At 43.6% G+C, this 15,795-nt stretch overlaps 2 long non-coding RNA genes across 3 annotated transcripts in view; one reads left to right on the top strand and one right to left on the bottom strand.

Moving 5' to 3' along the window:
- The window catches only part of LOC137323073 (uncharacterized), a 35,892-nt gene that overhangs the window by 2,381 nt on the left and 17,716 nt on the right, over positions 1-15,795 (top strand). Inside the window, exon 2 of the long non-coding RNA XR_010963293.1 lies at positions 9,371-9,520. This is a non-coding gene — a long non-coding RNA (uncharacterized lncRNA). The remainder of the gene's footprint in view (positions 1-9,370; positions 9,521-15,795) is intronic.
- The window catches only part of LOC137323071 (uncharacterized), a 494,135-nt gene that overhangs the window by 477,649 nt on the left and 691 nt on the right, over positions 1-15,795 (bottom strand). The window lies entirely within an intron of this gene.

Raw genomic sequence — 15,795 nt, 5'->3', positions numbered from 1 at the left:
AAACTTACGAAGACTAACTATAAACTAAAATGTACGATGGAAGATGTTGTTTCCCAGTATGAATTTTTTAAAAAAAGAATTTATGTGAAAATTACGTTGACGTATGCTTAGAAAAGTATAACCTTCCCAAGGACACCGATATCTGTTTCCAATTCACCAAGACAAAATGAGGTTTTAATTGTAAAAAAGAGATAAAGTGCAGATTTAAAGAATTACTCGGAAAGTTACAATCTCTAGTTATAAATTAAACTGATCTTCGAAGCATTTTGTGCTATTGTGATTGATTAAACACTATGATTAAAATAAATCTCAAAAATAGTGTAAAAAGATAAAGTGAAAGCAATCCACAAATGTGAGAAGTGAAAAAAAAAAATCAGTCAAAACTGTGTGAAGAGAAATTTTGATTGTGCAAACTTAATCTCAGAGGGAGTAGTATCAAATTACTCCTACCACAAGAGCAAGTTAATGTTAACCCCTTCCATCCCAAGAAGCCAGACTGTCATGCCAAGAGCAGTTCAAACAAATGACCCAGTCAGTTGAGAACTGTCTGAGGCTAACCATTACACAGATGAACATGAGGTAACAATTGATATAGGTTATATTATTAAAGTTGACCCAATTACTCGGAAATGCCAAAGGCACCCAGACAATGCTACAGTGAAAAAAATTGATAAGAAAGAAATGTAAAACAAATCGTATCAAAAGAAAGCATATGTTAAACAATTGGAAGTCCATTACTTGAGCTATGTACTGACACAGGGTACTAAACGCCTATCAGTTTTACCCCGCCACAGTATGATAACGAAGTTCGACAAGTTCGGGGGCTATTCACGAATAATAGATACAATACAAATCTGACCAACGAGGGGAGACCTTCCCTGACAAATAATATAACTCGCGTTGAGAATGCTAAGAAAATTCAACAATTATATTAACACCTCCTAATTCAAGTCTTAAAACAAAGCGAGACATGGAATGGAGGTGGATAATCGTAAAAGAGAGATAGATTTGGACATCTTGAAAACACGGAGATTAGGACTTGGAGTTAGAAATTCCAGTCCGCAGTCCCACGTACATCTGTATGTGGGAGAGACAGTGTTTATTTCAGACAGGCTGCGTGCTCCAGAGAGAGAGAGAGAAAGAGAAAAAGACTAGCCAATTCCTCTCTCCTGTTTTGTTTTTTTTTGATTTGGTTTCGGGTAAAGGGATTATTCCTTTGGACAAAATAAATAATAAAAGATGATTTGACAAATTAACCCCTTGGGCTCTCAAGAAGAGCCGCAATGGATTTTCTGTGTTTCTTTTAAAACAGGTGACCCTGGTTTTTGGGACCACATGAGTGTTGATGTTGCAGGATTACCCAGAGTAATTACAAAGTTACGATGCAACCTTTGCTGGACAAATTTGGTGCATGAAACGATCCAGTGATGTTAAAGATTTAAGACTTTAGCTGCAGACATCAGCAGATACCAAATGTCACAGCGTGGTGATATCAACCTGATCCTCTTCCTTTGAAAACATTTTGATTTGTTTTGTTTTAACCCATTTATTGTCTTCTGAGACAGAGTGCTCGAGGTGGGAAGATATGGGAGTTACATCCAAAATTAATTATGAGCACTTCATCTCTACTATAAAAACCAGAAAGCCTGGACATAATTTGTTTCTGAAATTGGAACTAATAAGAAAAATTTATATGAGTTGCTATTCAAGCACTCGAGGGAGAAAAAAAATTTACTGGTAATTTAAGGGGATAATCAAATTATATTTTAAAATAAAAGAAGTCCAGTCTAAATGGTTCCTATTGATTTCGAAAAAAAAAAATTTTACATTGACAAGTCCTGTCAGTCCAACAATACTGCTCTCAAGTTGGGATAATTGTGAAATGATAGAAGGGACTCGGGCACAATATAGTGGAATATTTTGGGAAATAAAAGCGGTTCAAGAAGAAATTACGTTAAATAAATAATTTTTGGGATATTGGAGCTGACTGTAAATATTGTATCGGACAGTAACATTAGTTTGGCAACATTAGATCAAAAGGTCAGAGATTTAGGGTCTCGCATTAAAGATATATTTTTTTTTAAAAATAAATGAAAACACAGATAAGGAATTGTCTGAGGATCAAATACTGATCACACATTTGCACAGGATAGCTACAGTGCTAGAAACACATACCCAAACCATTAATAAATTAATAAAAGAGGAATAACGTATCTTAGCAGGCGGCTGCTAATGACATATGGTAACTGGATTGTGGAACAGACACAAGAGAACCTAGCCCAGATACAGGCAGGGGAAGTACCCTTATGAATAACGAATCAACAAACTGAGGGTGAGCCTGACCTGTGGGCATGATGGAGGTGGTACCTCCAACCGGCTGTTACCAAACAAGAACATCACCCCTTGCCAATTCAGGGCAATGGTGCGAGTGTACCCCACTCAAGTGGAGTGTAAACCTGACGGAGAAGGGCTCCTAGGGTTGGTACTAGCAATAGTGGTGATGGCACCCGAAACCCAGGGACGAGAGGTGTAACAAGAATATTGGGGTAATGAAGGACGGAATGCACATATCCCATCACAATATGTTACCATATGCTGAAAAAAAAAATGTATTTAAAGGGAATTTGGCTGGAACAAAATTAAAGGGATGTGTTACTAGACATGCTGTCACTGTATGTCCACATAGTGTTGGACACAGCCCAGAAGCACAGGGTGGGATAATTTACAACAGAAATGCGTATGTGCTGCCTCAACAGCCGAATAGCATAAAGATAGGGCACTTTGCACCCAAAATCTGTAACATGTAACCTGAGAGTTACGGGTTAGGCATACGCACAGAACATCATGGAAGTTAAATACCCGAAAGGCTGTGTATTAAATGCCGGACCAATGTTGCATGGACTTTGTTAGTATTGGTCTCTATGATTATTAAGCCATAATCATGACCAACAGGGGGGTCTGTTAGCGTGGATTTTGGACTGTTGAATTAAAGGCAACGATGAAGTGACTAAGGGGTACATGACAGTGGTATTTACCCTAAAACCACATTGAAATGCGCTTTGTGTAGATTAGACTAACCTTAATTAAAGGCTTAAATATAACGCTTGACTACTAATAAAATGGACACTATTAAAACAAAATGGATTCTATTAACAAAGGGACACTATTAAATAAAATGGATTCTATGACTGTGGGAAAGACAGTACATTCCAGAACTGGACATTTCATAACGAACTGATAAAAACTATAGCACCAGACTGCATAAAACAAAGGCATGCTGTCTTAAGGTGATAACAGTTCTTCGGACTTAACTGGGTAATGCGTAAGCAGTCTGTTGTTGCTATGCAGACTTAATTGGTCAATGTATAAACTGTCCGTTGTTGCTGTGCGGACTTAATTGGTTAATGTGTGTAATCAAGATTTATGATGTAAAAGCTACTGAAATCTGTATTTCAAAGGTATAAAAAAGCATGACAACCATTTTAAAGTTGAGAAGGGAGCTGCGGTGTTGCGGAATGCCCAGCCTTCTCCCAAAGCTTTGTCCAATAAACTGCATGTTGAATCTTTAAGTCTGACTCCGACGGCCTCGCCAGTGACGCCCTCATCCCAGGAACGAATAAAAAAAAACTGCCAACGCACTCTGAAAGTAGTGTAGGAACACTCAATAAGAATAGGGAGCTTCAAAAAACACTTCCTACTCCACCAGCAGCCAGAAGCAATAATCCAGCAACTAACCTGCAACACCTGCATGGTCCCTTTAAATAGCACTGGTGTTGGGTCCTTCAGGCATTGTAAGAAACGTTTAGATGGTCAGGCATAAGACTGTGCATTAAGTTGAGCGTTAAGGTCGAAAATGGTGTGTATCACTTTAAACCAGCGTTGCACACTGATTGCAGCCATTTTCTCCCTACTTTACATGCTTCCAAGGTCTGGTATTAACTCATGCGCTAACTCCTATACCGAGATGGCGTCTGGCGCACGTCACACAGGAAACGTGCGTGTGCATCCAAGACGCTATCTTGGATGTCGGAGAGACCGTGTAGCGCCGAAACAACGGGTGCTAAACGGCCCAATTTAGCGCCCTATCACTTTTGTCATCCAGGGAGCTCTGGTTTTGGTTGCCCTCCCTTTCCCCCTCGTGGGAATGTACCTAGACTGTACCCAAACTATCTCCTCTTAAAAGGCCGCCCATTGTGCAATTACAGTTGTGCCTGCCAATCTTTGATTCCAATTTACCCGGGCCTGATCCGCTCTCAACCCACTGAAATTGGTCCTCCTCCAATTAAGTATTTTTACTCTAGATTGCTACTTGTCCTGTTCCATAACTAATCTAAATCTTATGATCCTATGTTCACTGTTCCCTAAATATTCTCCCACTGACATTTGCTGCACTTGACCCACCTCATTCACCAGAACCAGATCCAGCAATGCTTCTTTCCTCATTGTGCTGAAAACAGACTGATCATGAAAGTTCTTGAAAGTTCTATTCACGAAAATAGTGCTGGAGAAATTAATGGGACTGAAAGCCGATAAGTCCCCATCGCCTGATAATCTGCATCCCAGAGTACTAAAAGAGGTAGCCATGGAAATAGTGGATGCACTGATCATCTTCTAATATTCTATAGATTATGGAACAGTTCCTGCAGATTGGAGGGTGGCAAATGTAACCCCACTATTTAAAAAAGGAGGGAGAGAGAAAACAGGGAACTACAGACCGGTTAGCCTAATATCAGTAGTAGGGAAAATGCTGGAGTCATAAAGGACGTGATAACAGGACACTTAAAAAATATTGGCGGAATTAGACAAAGTCAACATGGATTTATGAAAGGGAAATCATGTTTGATAAACCTACTGAAGTTTTTTGAGGATGTAACTGATAGAATAGGTAAGGGAGAACCAGTGGATGTGGTTTATTTGGATCTTCAGAAGGCCTTTGATAAAGTCCCAAATAAGAGGTTAGTGTGCAAAATTAAAGCACATGGGATTGGGGATAATATACTGTCATGGATTGAAAATTGGTTAACAGACAGGAAACAGAGAGTAGGAATAAATGGGTCTTTCTTGGGGTGGGATACCGCAGGGGTCAGTGCTTGGGCCCCAGCTATTCACAATGATTTGGATGAGGGAACCAAATGTAATATTTCCAAGTTTGTTGATGACACAAAACTAGGTGGGATCGTGAGTTGTGAGGAGGATGCAAAGAGGCTTCAAGGCGATTTAGACAAGTTGAGTGAGTGGGCAAATACATGGCAGATGCAGTATAATGGGGATAAATGTGAAGTTATCCACTTCGGAAGGAAAAACAGAAAGGCAGAGTATTATTTAAATGGTGATAGATTGGGAAATGTTGATGTACAAAGGGACCTGGGTGTCCTTGTACACCAGTCACTGAAAGCAAACATGCAGGTGCAGCAAGCAGTTAAGAAAGCAAATGGTACGTTGGCCTTCATTACAAGAGGATTTGAGTACAGGTGCACTTATACAGGGCCTTGGTGAGGCCACACCTGGAGTATTGTGTGCAGTTTTGATCTCCTTATCTAAGAAAGGATATACTTGCCATGGAGGGAGTTCAGCGAAGGTTCACCAGGCTGATTCCTGGGATGGCAGGACTGTCGTATGAGGAGAGATTGGGTTGACTCGGCCTGTATTCACTCGAGTTTAGAAGAATGAGAGGGGATCTCATTGAAACATTTAAAATTCTGACAGAGCTAGATAGACTGGATGCAGGGAGGATGATTCCCCTTGCTGGGGGGTCCAGAACGAGGGGTCACAGTCTCAGGATACAGGGTAGGACAGTTAGGACTGAGATGAGGAGAAATTTCTTCACTCAGAGGGTGGTGAACCTGTGGAATTCTCTACCACAGAAGGCTGTGGAGGCCAAGTCAGTGAATATATCTAAGAAGGAGAAAGATAGATTTCTGGACACATAAGGCATCAAGGGGTATGGGAAGAGAGCGGGAATATGGTATTGAGATAGAGGACCAGCCATGATCATATTGAATGGCGGAACAGGCTCGAAGGGCAGAATGGCCTACTCCTGCTCCTATTTTCTATGTTTCTATGTTCTCCTGTCCAGACTTCAGAAATTCCTCCCTCACTTTGCCCTTTATTCTATTACTATCCCAGTCTATATTAAGATAGTTGAAGTCGTCCATTATCACTATTCTATATTCTTGCGCTTCTTTGTAATTTCCCTGCAAATTTGTTCCTCTATATCCTTCCCACTAGTTAGTGACCTATAGAATCATAGAAAGGTTACAGCACGGAAGGAGGCCATTCAGCCCAATGAGTCCGTGCCGGTTCTTTGCAAGAGCAATCCAGCTAGTCCCACTCCCCCGCCCTATCCCTGTAGTTCCCTTTTGAAGGCCATGATTGAATCTGCCTCCACCACCCCCTCAGGCAGTGCGTTCTAGATCCTAACCACTCGCTGTGTAAACATTTTCCTCATTTCACCTTTGGTTCTTTTGCCAATCACCTTAAATCAATGTCCTATGGTTTTTGACCCTTCCACCAATGGAAACAGTAAATCTCTATCTGCTCTGTCCAGACCCTTCATGATTTTGAATACATCTATCAAATCTCCTCGCAACTGTCTCTGTTCCAAGGAGAACAACCCCAGCTTCTCCAGTCTATCCACGTAACTAAAGTCCTCATCCCTGGAATCATTCTAGTAAATCTCTTCTGCACTCTTTCTAAGGCCTTCACATCTTTCCTAAAGTGTGGTGCCCAGAACTGGACACAATACTCCAGTTGTGGCCGATACACTGTTTTATAAAGGTTCATCATGACTTCCTTACTTTTGTACTCTATGCCTCTATTTATAAAGCCCAGGGTCCCATATGCTTTTTTAACCGCTTTCTCAACCTGCCCTGCCACCTTCAATGATTTGTGCACATATACCCCCAGATCTCTCTGTTCCTGTACCCCTTTTAGAGTTGTGCCCTCTAGTTTCTATTGCCTCTCCTCATTCTTCCTACCGAAATGTATCACTTTGCATTTTTCTGCTTTAAATTTCATCTGCCACGTGTTCACCCATGCCACCAGCCTGTCTATATCCTCTTGAAGTCTATCACTGTCCTCCTTACTGTTTACTACCCTTCCATGTTTTGTGTCATCTGCAAATTTTGAAATTGTGCCCTGTACATCCAAGTCCAAGTCTTTAATATATATCAAGAAAAGCAGTGGTCCCAGCACCGACCCCTGGGGAACACCACTGTACAACTCCCTCCGGTCCGAAAAACAACCGTTCACCACTACTCTCACTTGTCTCTTAGCCAATTCTGTATTCATGTTGCTACTGCCCCCTTTATTCCATGGGCCGCAACCTTGATTATAAGCCTATCATGCGGCACTTTATCAAACGCCTTTTGAAAGTCCATATACACCACATCAACTGCATTGCCCTCATCTACCCTCTCTGTTACCTCATCAAAAAACTCTCAGGACAGTTGAACACGATTTGCCTTTAACAAACCCGTGCTGTCTTTCACTAATCAATCTACACTCATCCAAGTGACTGTTAATTCTTTCCCGGATTATCGTTTCTAAAAGTTTCCCCACCACTGAGATTAAACTGACTGGCCTATAGTTGCTGGGTTTATCCTTACACCCTTTCTTGAACAAGGGTATAACATTTCCAGTTCTCCAATCCTCCGGCACACCGCTGTATCTCCAGATGTTTGGAAGATTATGGCCAGTACCTCTGCAATTTCCACTCTTACTTCCCTCAGCATCCTAGGATGCATCCCATCTGGACCGGGTGATTTATCTACTTTAAGTACAGCTAGCCTTTCAAGTATCTCTTCTTTATCAATTTTTAGCCCATCCAGTATCTCAACTATATCTTCCTTTACTGAGACTGTGACAGCATCTTCTTCCTTGGTAAAGACAGATGCAAAGTACTCATTTAGTACCTCAGCCAACCCCTCTGCCTCCATTAGTAGATCTCCTTTATGGTCCCTAATCAGCCCTATCCGTCCTCTTACTACCCGTTTACATGCTTTTTGATTCTCTTATATGTTGGCCGCCAGTCTGTTCACCTAGTAGCATAATGGCCCCTCTATAGTGTCCTAACTTTAACCGAATAGATTCTGTCGTTGACTCCTCCAGGACATCCTTTCTCTCCAGCACTGCAATATTCTCCTTAATCAATACTGCCAACCTGCCCCTCCCTTTTTTCCTTCCCTATCTTTCCTGAACATCTTGTATCCAGGAATACTTAGTACCCAATCCAGCCCTTTTTTTGAGCCAGGTCTGCGTTATCGCCACTGCGTCACATTCCCATGTGGCTATTTGCATCTGCAGCTCACCAAATTTATTTACCATGCTTCGTGCATTTACACACATGCACTCTAAACCTTTCTTGGACCTTCTCGTTTTCTCTTAGTCTGATCCCACCTAATACTGTACTATTTCTTACTCGAGTGCTATCTTTCTCTCCCAATCCTTTATGCACCTTGTTTCTCCTTTCTAATGCTACATCCTGGTGCCCATCCCCTGCCAGATTAGTTTAAACCACCCCCCCGCCACAGCACTAGTGAACCTCCCCACGAGGCCATTGGTCCCAGCTTTGTTGAGGTGCAACCCGTTCATCTTGAACAGGTTCCTCCTGCCCCAGAACTGGTCCCAATGCCCCAAGAATCTGAAGCCCTTCCTCTTGCACCATGTCTCTAGCCACGCATTAACCTGCCTTATCTTCCTATTTCTGTACTCACTAGCGCGTGGCACTGGGAGTAATCCAGAGATTACTACCTTTGTGGTCCTGGTTTTTAACTTCCTCCCTCACACCTGAAACTCTAACCACAGGACCTCATCCCTTTCCTTTCCTTTGTCATGGACCACGACTTCTGGCTGTTCCCGCTCCCCCCACGGAATGTTCTGCACTCTCTCCGTGATATCCTTTATCCTAGCACAAGGGAGGCAACACACGATGCAGGACTCATGTCGATGGTCACAGAAATGCCTGATCGGTGCTGAGTTAGCTGAGCTCAGCCAGAACAGCAGTAAGAGTGCTAGAAGTGGTCTTAGGGAGATCTGAGCGAGGAAGTGGGGGGGAAAAAAATCAGTCAGGGTTCCCACTAATGATTACTATGATGTGAATACTGGGTGAGGTCAAGATCGGCCATGACTAATACCCTCGGTGGCTAAGTAGTTTGCCAGCACTCACCGGGACGTAATCAGATTTGGTGTTGTTATGGTACAAATCCTTAATGTGCTTGGACCAAATTTTTGCCTGTGTTATCTTAACATGTGTTACCTGGTTTAAAGGAAACAGTTTAAATTAACACAGGCATGAGTTTGGTCCGAGCATGTTAAGGGTTTGTATAAATGGAGCCGATTGGAATTTACAGCCCACTGTCTGCCCTCACAGGAAAGTTGGCCGCTGAGGATGGGATAGCTGTGCAACTGTACCTCAGCAAGAAGCAGCACCTTCAGAAGTGAAAGGGGGGAACTGAAGACAAGGGACAAGTGGAGAATTACCAGCAACCACAGGATCTATAGCTTGAGTTACCAGCTACAGGTAAGGGTAGAAAATGAGAGGGAGCAAAAGAAAAATGATAGGTAATAAGTGTTAATTAGTTTTTCATTCTTCCATCCCTTCCTAATCTGAAACCGTGCACTCGTTGCCACGTTATGGCTCCATGGCTGCAGACATCTTCCAGTACCTTGCTCAAGTGATCATCCTTCAGGGAAGTGCCCAGAGATCAGGAAAGGGAACCCTGATCAGTTTTTCTCCTGTGTAACCTTATGACCAATTGCTGCACCCCCGCAAGTACCTGGCTAAGACTCATCAAAAGAAACATTTTTTAATGTGTGAGATGCTAAACTACAAAAAGCAAGATCTTAATTTTAGCTGCCGGAAAAGAAAATTGGAGGGCTGTAATTTAAAACCTGTATTTCACAGTGTTGGTGTGGAGGTACCTGTCTAATTCACCTCGTGGTAATGATGCTACACGACAAACTCTGCTGCTCTTCTTCAAATAGTGCCATTCAAATTTACATTCACCCCAAGAGGGCAGAAGGGGCCTCGGTTTAACCTCTCATCTGAAAGACGGCACCTGACAGTGCAGCACTCCATAATACTTTACTGAAGTATCAGACTAGATTACGTGTTCAAAACTCTGGAGTAGGCTTTACCCACAACCTTCCAACTCAGAGACAAGAGTGAGCCAAGGCTAATACTTAATATCTGCTTAAATTTATAAAGTACTACTTGTGTAGAAGAGGGAGAGGTCGACAACAAGCAGGAAGTGAAGGAAATCAAGCAGGGAGGTTAAAGGCTCGATCAAAAGTGTTAGGTTTTTAAAGAGACTTTTGAAATCAGAGTGTTAGCAAAGTAAAGGAGCTTTTGAAGAGAATTCCAGAAGGCAAGGTTTAGTGGATCATGTTCCAGTGGCAGAGCACAGCAGGTGAGAAGCAAACAGAAATCTAGGGCCCGGTATTACCAGGCGGCGGGTTCGCGGCCGGGGGGGGGGTCGATTGGGCACGTGGGTAACGCGCCCGGTGAAATCAGTCTGCCCTGAACGCAAACGCAGGCTGATTGGATCCACTTACCTCTTGTTCCGGGTTCCCCACTGCTGATCTGTGCGTCGGGCGGGCTGCGCATGCGCAGTAAGGTCTGTCAGCTGGAGGAGCTCTATTTAAAGGGGCAGTCCTCCACTGACTGATGCTGCAAGAAATAGGAAAAAGTACAGCATGGAGCAGTCCGGGGGGAAGGCTGCTCCCAGGTTTAATGATGCCTCACTCCAGGTATCATTGGATGGTGTGAGGAGGAGGGGGAGGACAGAGATCATCCCCCCGGCGGGCGGGAGGAAGCGGCCTGCCTCTGCCACCAAGAAGGCCTGGTTCGAGGTGGCAGAGGAGGTCACCTGCACCACCAACATATCGCCCACCTGCATACAGTGCAGGAGGCGCTGCAATGACCTAAGTAGGTCAGCCGAAGTGAGTACACTTACTCATTCCCCTACACTCCATCTGTCACATCACCGCCCCCACCCCACATCTCCTTCTGCACTGCCAACACTACTCTGTCACATCACCCTTCACACCCACTCAAACCTCATCCTCATCTTACCTGCACTTACTCACCTCGCCAGTACTCATCCCGCCACTACCACTCAACCCAATCCTCATACAATCTCATGGCTCTATCTCATACTCACCCTCTCGTGCATCTCTTTCACAGTCAGCCTCACTCAACCTGCCACTACCTGTGCTGCAGCCACAGGGCATGCATCACATATGTGCAGTAGGCAGCATAAGGCAAACGTGTCGTGAGCATGAAGGGGATGCACAAGGGTGTTTGAGGGTTTGTCATGGTTTTTACTTATATTTAATTTCTGACCAACTCACATCACATATTATATTGGCACCACTACTGCCACGTCTTTGCGAATCTTGTCTGGTTTATGCAATAATGCCCTTTCCTGAGGATCACAATGAAGACCCACAACTGATGCCACCCATTGTGTCACTGCAGAGTGGGTGTAGGTGTATTTGCAGGGCTCTTTTGTGCAGACGACTGAGAGACGTCGGCGATGTCCCCGGTGGCACCCTGGAAGGATGCGGAGGAGAAGTTGTTGAGGGCAGTGGTGACTTTGACAGCGACAGGTAAGAAGATGGTGCTCGGGCCAGCCGGGAGCAGCTCGGCATGAAGGAGGCTGCAGATGTCCACAACTACATGTCGAGTGACTCTGAGCCTCCATGTGCACTGCTGCTCAGAGAGGTCCAGGAAGCTGAGCCTTGGTCTATGGACCCTGTGGTGTGGGTAGTGCCCCCTGCGACGCATCTCTCTCTGCGGTTGCCCTCCCTCCTGCTGTGCAGGTGGATGTGTCACAGCACTGTGTTTTGGAGCTCCACATGTCAAAGGTGGACAGCGTGGCTGGCGAGGCTGGTGATGCTGTTCGCACTCAGAGGACTGCAGCTATGGCGGCCCCCATCCAGAAGATGTACATCTGAGGGGGTCCGCAAGGTAGGTACATGTGTCTGGACCCCGGGGTAAGCGTGCAAGTTGGTGACTTTGATTGTCAGGAGGAGGGTGGTGGAGGCCAAACTTTGTCCAAAGTGACAGAGTGGCCTCCTGCAATGAGTGAGGGTCTCCCCCCCCACCTGTCAAATGGACCTTTGCAGCTGCCACAGGCTGATGGCTGCAACACGTCCATTTGAACTGGGAGTGTTTCCCCCAGTACGGGAAACGGTCCCAGTTGTATGTAAAATCCCAACCCTCCTAAAATATCTCGTTAATCAGGTCTGTAAATGACCTGAAATACCAAAATAAATAGCTTATGTGGCACCCCGCCGGCTTTAATTGTTAGCGGGAGTCCCACATGCGGGGGCTGCGCGCACATGTCAGTGCATCTGTGGGAATCCCGGAAGTGGGCGGGTTGGAGCCAGGCTCCCGACCCGCCCGGGAATCCCCGATTTTCGGAGCCCCTCCCGCCAGGAACGCATCCGATCGCAGGTGCTAAAATCGACTCCCTAGTGTCAGGGGAATGGTGGGTGTGGGCTGGGATACACAGGAGAAGGTTTCCCATTTAGGGCGGGGTGCTGCCATGGAGGGATGGGAAAATAAGCACAAAGATCTCGAGTTTGATTCACTGAGCACAGGAACTCAGTGGAGCATGGCAAGGATGGGAGTAATGGATATGCGCCACTTCATGTACAAAAGTAACGGAGAGGGTTGATGACAGTTGTGCAGTTGATGTCGTGTATACAGACTTTCAAAAGATGTTTGATAAAGTACCACAAAATGGACTTTTTTGCAAAGTTGAAGCCCATGTGATTAAAGAGGCAGTGGCAGTGTAGATACGAAATTGACTAAGGGACAGACAGCAGAGAGTAGTGGTGAATGATTGCTTTTCAGACTGGAGGGAAGTATACTGCGGTGTCGCACAGGGGTCGGTATTAGAACCACTGCTCCTTTTGATATATATATATATATTCGTGACCTGGACTTGGGTATACAAGTTTGCAGATGACACAAAACTCGGAAATGTAGTAAACAGTGAGGGGGATAGTAGCAGACTTCAGCAGGACATACACAGACTGGTGAAATGAGCAGACACATGGCAGATGAAATTTAATGCAGAGAAGTGATGCACTTTGGAAGGAACAATGAGGTAAGGAAATATAAACTAAATGGTACAATTTTAAATGAGGTGCAGGAACAGAGAGACCTGGGGGTTTACATACACTAATCTTTGAAGGTGGCAGGACAAGTTGATAAGCATACGGGATTCTTGGTTTTATACATAGAGGCATAGAGTACAAAAGCAAGGAAGTTATGCTGAACCATTATAAATCACTGGCTTATAAGCCTCAGTTGGAGTATTGTGTCTCATTCTGGGCACCACACTTCAAGAAGGATGTCAAGGCCTTCTTGGTAGCAGAGGAGATTTACTAGAATGATACCAAGGATGAGGAACGTCAGTTATGTGGAGTGACTCGAGAAGCTGGGATTGTTCCCCTTAGAGCAGAGAAGGATAAGGGGAGATTTAATAGAGGTGTTCAAAATTGTGAGGGGTTTTGTGGAGTTTATAGGGAGAAACTGCTTCCAGTGGCAGAAAGGTCAGTAACCAGAGGACACAGATTTAAGGTAATTGGCGAAAGAAGCAGAGGGGAGATGAAGATTATTTTTTTTACGCAGCGAGTTGTTATGATCTGGAATGCCCTGCCTGAAAGGGTGGTGGAAACAGATTCAATAGTAACTTTCAAAAGGCAATATACTTGAAGGGGAAAAAATTGCAAGGGAGTGCGACTAATTAGACAGCTCTTTCAATGAGCCAGCACCAGCATGATGTGCTATATGATTCTATGATTCAATGAAAATGCCTTTGCAGCTACCAAAGAGGAGAGACTTCCACCCCAAATTGTGAAACCACCAGTGTCGTTTCTCTCAATCTCTGATCTCTCTCCGACCAATCTTTCTTGCCAATTGGGCTGAAGTGGACCTACATTCCAGAGGTAAAATGACTATCTTCTAATCCAGGCGTGTCCAACTTGTGGTCCCCGACTCCTGGTAACCCACCCCTCAAAGCCGAGACAACTCTGTTCTATTTGTGGTTCTATTTGTTACTCGCTGGTTTGCTCAGTTTGAATTGTGCGATCCTGGATGTTTGGAAAGGGCTCTTCTTAGCGTTGTTGCCTTATTTTAGCTAAATTTGCAATCAGAACACCAAGCTCTGTTAGCATCAGCAGCTCAAGGTATATGAGAATTAATGGGAACTGGGTTTTAAACTTTATATGTGGCCCCTGAGGATCTATGACACACACCTATATGGCCCATGAAGAGGTAAGCTTAGAAACCCCTCTCCGAACTTATCACACCACCAATTTCCCCCTAATAGAGCACCTTTAATACAAGGCCTATTTCTCCACAACAAATCTCAACTCATTGCTCACTGACACTGATGGAAGAATGTAACTGGATCAAGTTAAATCTATTCAGATCGAGGGTTTAAGAGGGTATAAATGCTTGATCTAAACCTTTTCAACACTACTGTGCCATTGGAAATTGTTTCTTTTGATGTTCTGTTTTGCTTATTTTTGGTTTTTTTAAGGCAATAACTTTAGATCAGTTTATGGAGAGATAGGATGTTGTAACCCAGACTCAGTAATCGAATTTGGAGAGCTGTCTGACCCAAACAGTTGGGCATTTCTGAGGCACTCATATTACTTTGATTTAAATAGTATGCCCATGTATGTGTGCATGTCAGAGGTTGCATGCATATACATATTAGCGCATCACAAGCACTTCATTTTTTATTTCCAGAGCAGTAATCAGGGTCAGTGGGTGGTATAGGATGAGACAGATATTGGGTGGTAAGGGGAAAGCGATAGAAAGGATAAGGAATGCATCAGACAGACGCCGAGCAGTCACAAATTCTCTACCGATTTATAATGGCAATGCGGCCATGTGTGTCCAAACGTCATTAAGGTGGGTCTCATTGACACCAGTGTTAATCTGCAACTCACAGAAATGGAGGTCAAATTTTAATATAAACCCAATCTCTGCCAACGTAAAAGAGTGCATTTTAAACCCGTTAACTTTGTTGTGTAACTATCTGAATTTGGATGTGTTAAATAGGATGATGCTGGGTTGCTGAGTGAAGAGATTGGCAAATGACCAATACAGAGAAATGATTACAAATGTTTTTAAAAAATCTACATTCAGCCTGTGATTTTCAGTAAAGTTAGTGACAGAAGTCCTTTAGTGTTAAAGGCAATCAGAAGCACAGATGCTGGATTCACATCTTTTCCTCTCAGCAATAAATGAAAATAATCCCTGGTTCATTCTTTCACATTACAAATTCAGACATTTCTTTTCATAAGAAATGGCTACTCCATAAAGTATTACAATGTGAATTACAATACACTATCTGTATTGACAATCTTTGTTGGAATGAGAGTAAGAATGCATTATTCAAATACAGCTGGTCTAAACCTGTATTGTGTTTCCAGTGTAAATGGGGTTAACGTCTAGCACAGAACAGTTACAAATAAAAGATTCAAGTCAAAGCCTTGTGAGGAAATAATGAGCAAGCTACCCTAACTAGAAGTTTGACTAATTTTTTTAAAATTACAAATTCAACAACACAAAGTATGGTGTGGATGAGTATTTGATCCATGGCCAACAACACATATTTTTACAGAACAGTTTAACAAACTTCAGGACTGTGATAGCTACGACAAAACTAATTGCAAAGGACCAGGAATTCTCTGTGCCGTAGAAATGCGAATTCTAAATAAAAATGAAAACTTTTTCCATAGCTAATCTATCATGCCGGATTGCAGTTA

This window comes from Heptranchias perlo, chromosome 6, assembly GCF_035084215.1.
Source record: "Heptranchias perlo isolate sHepPer1 chromosome 6, sHepPer1.hap1, whole genome shotgun sequence".
Lineage (NCBI taxonomy): Eukaryota > Metazoa > Chordata > Chondrichthyes > Hexanchiformes > Hexanchidae > Heptranchias > Heptranchias perlo.
The sequence above is the reverse complement of the archived record's forward strand: the minus strand, read 5'-3'. Positions and strand labels throughout refer to the sequence as shown.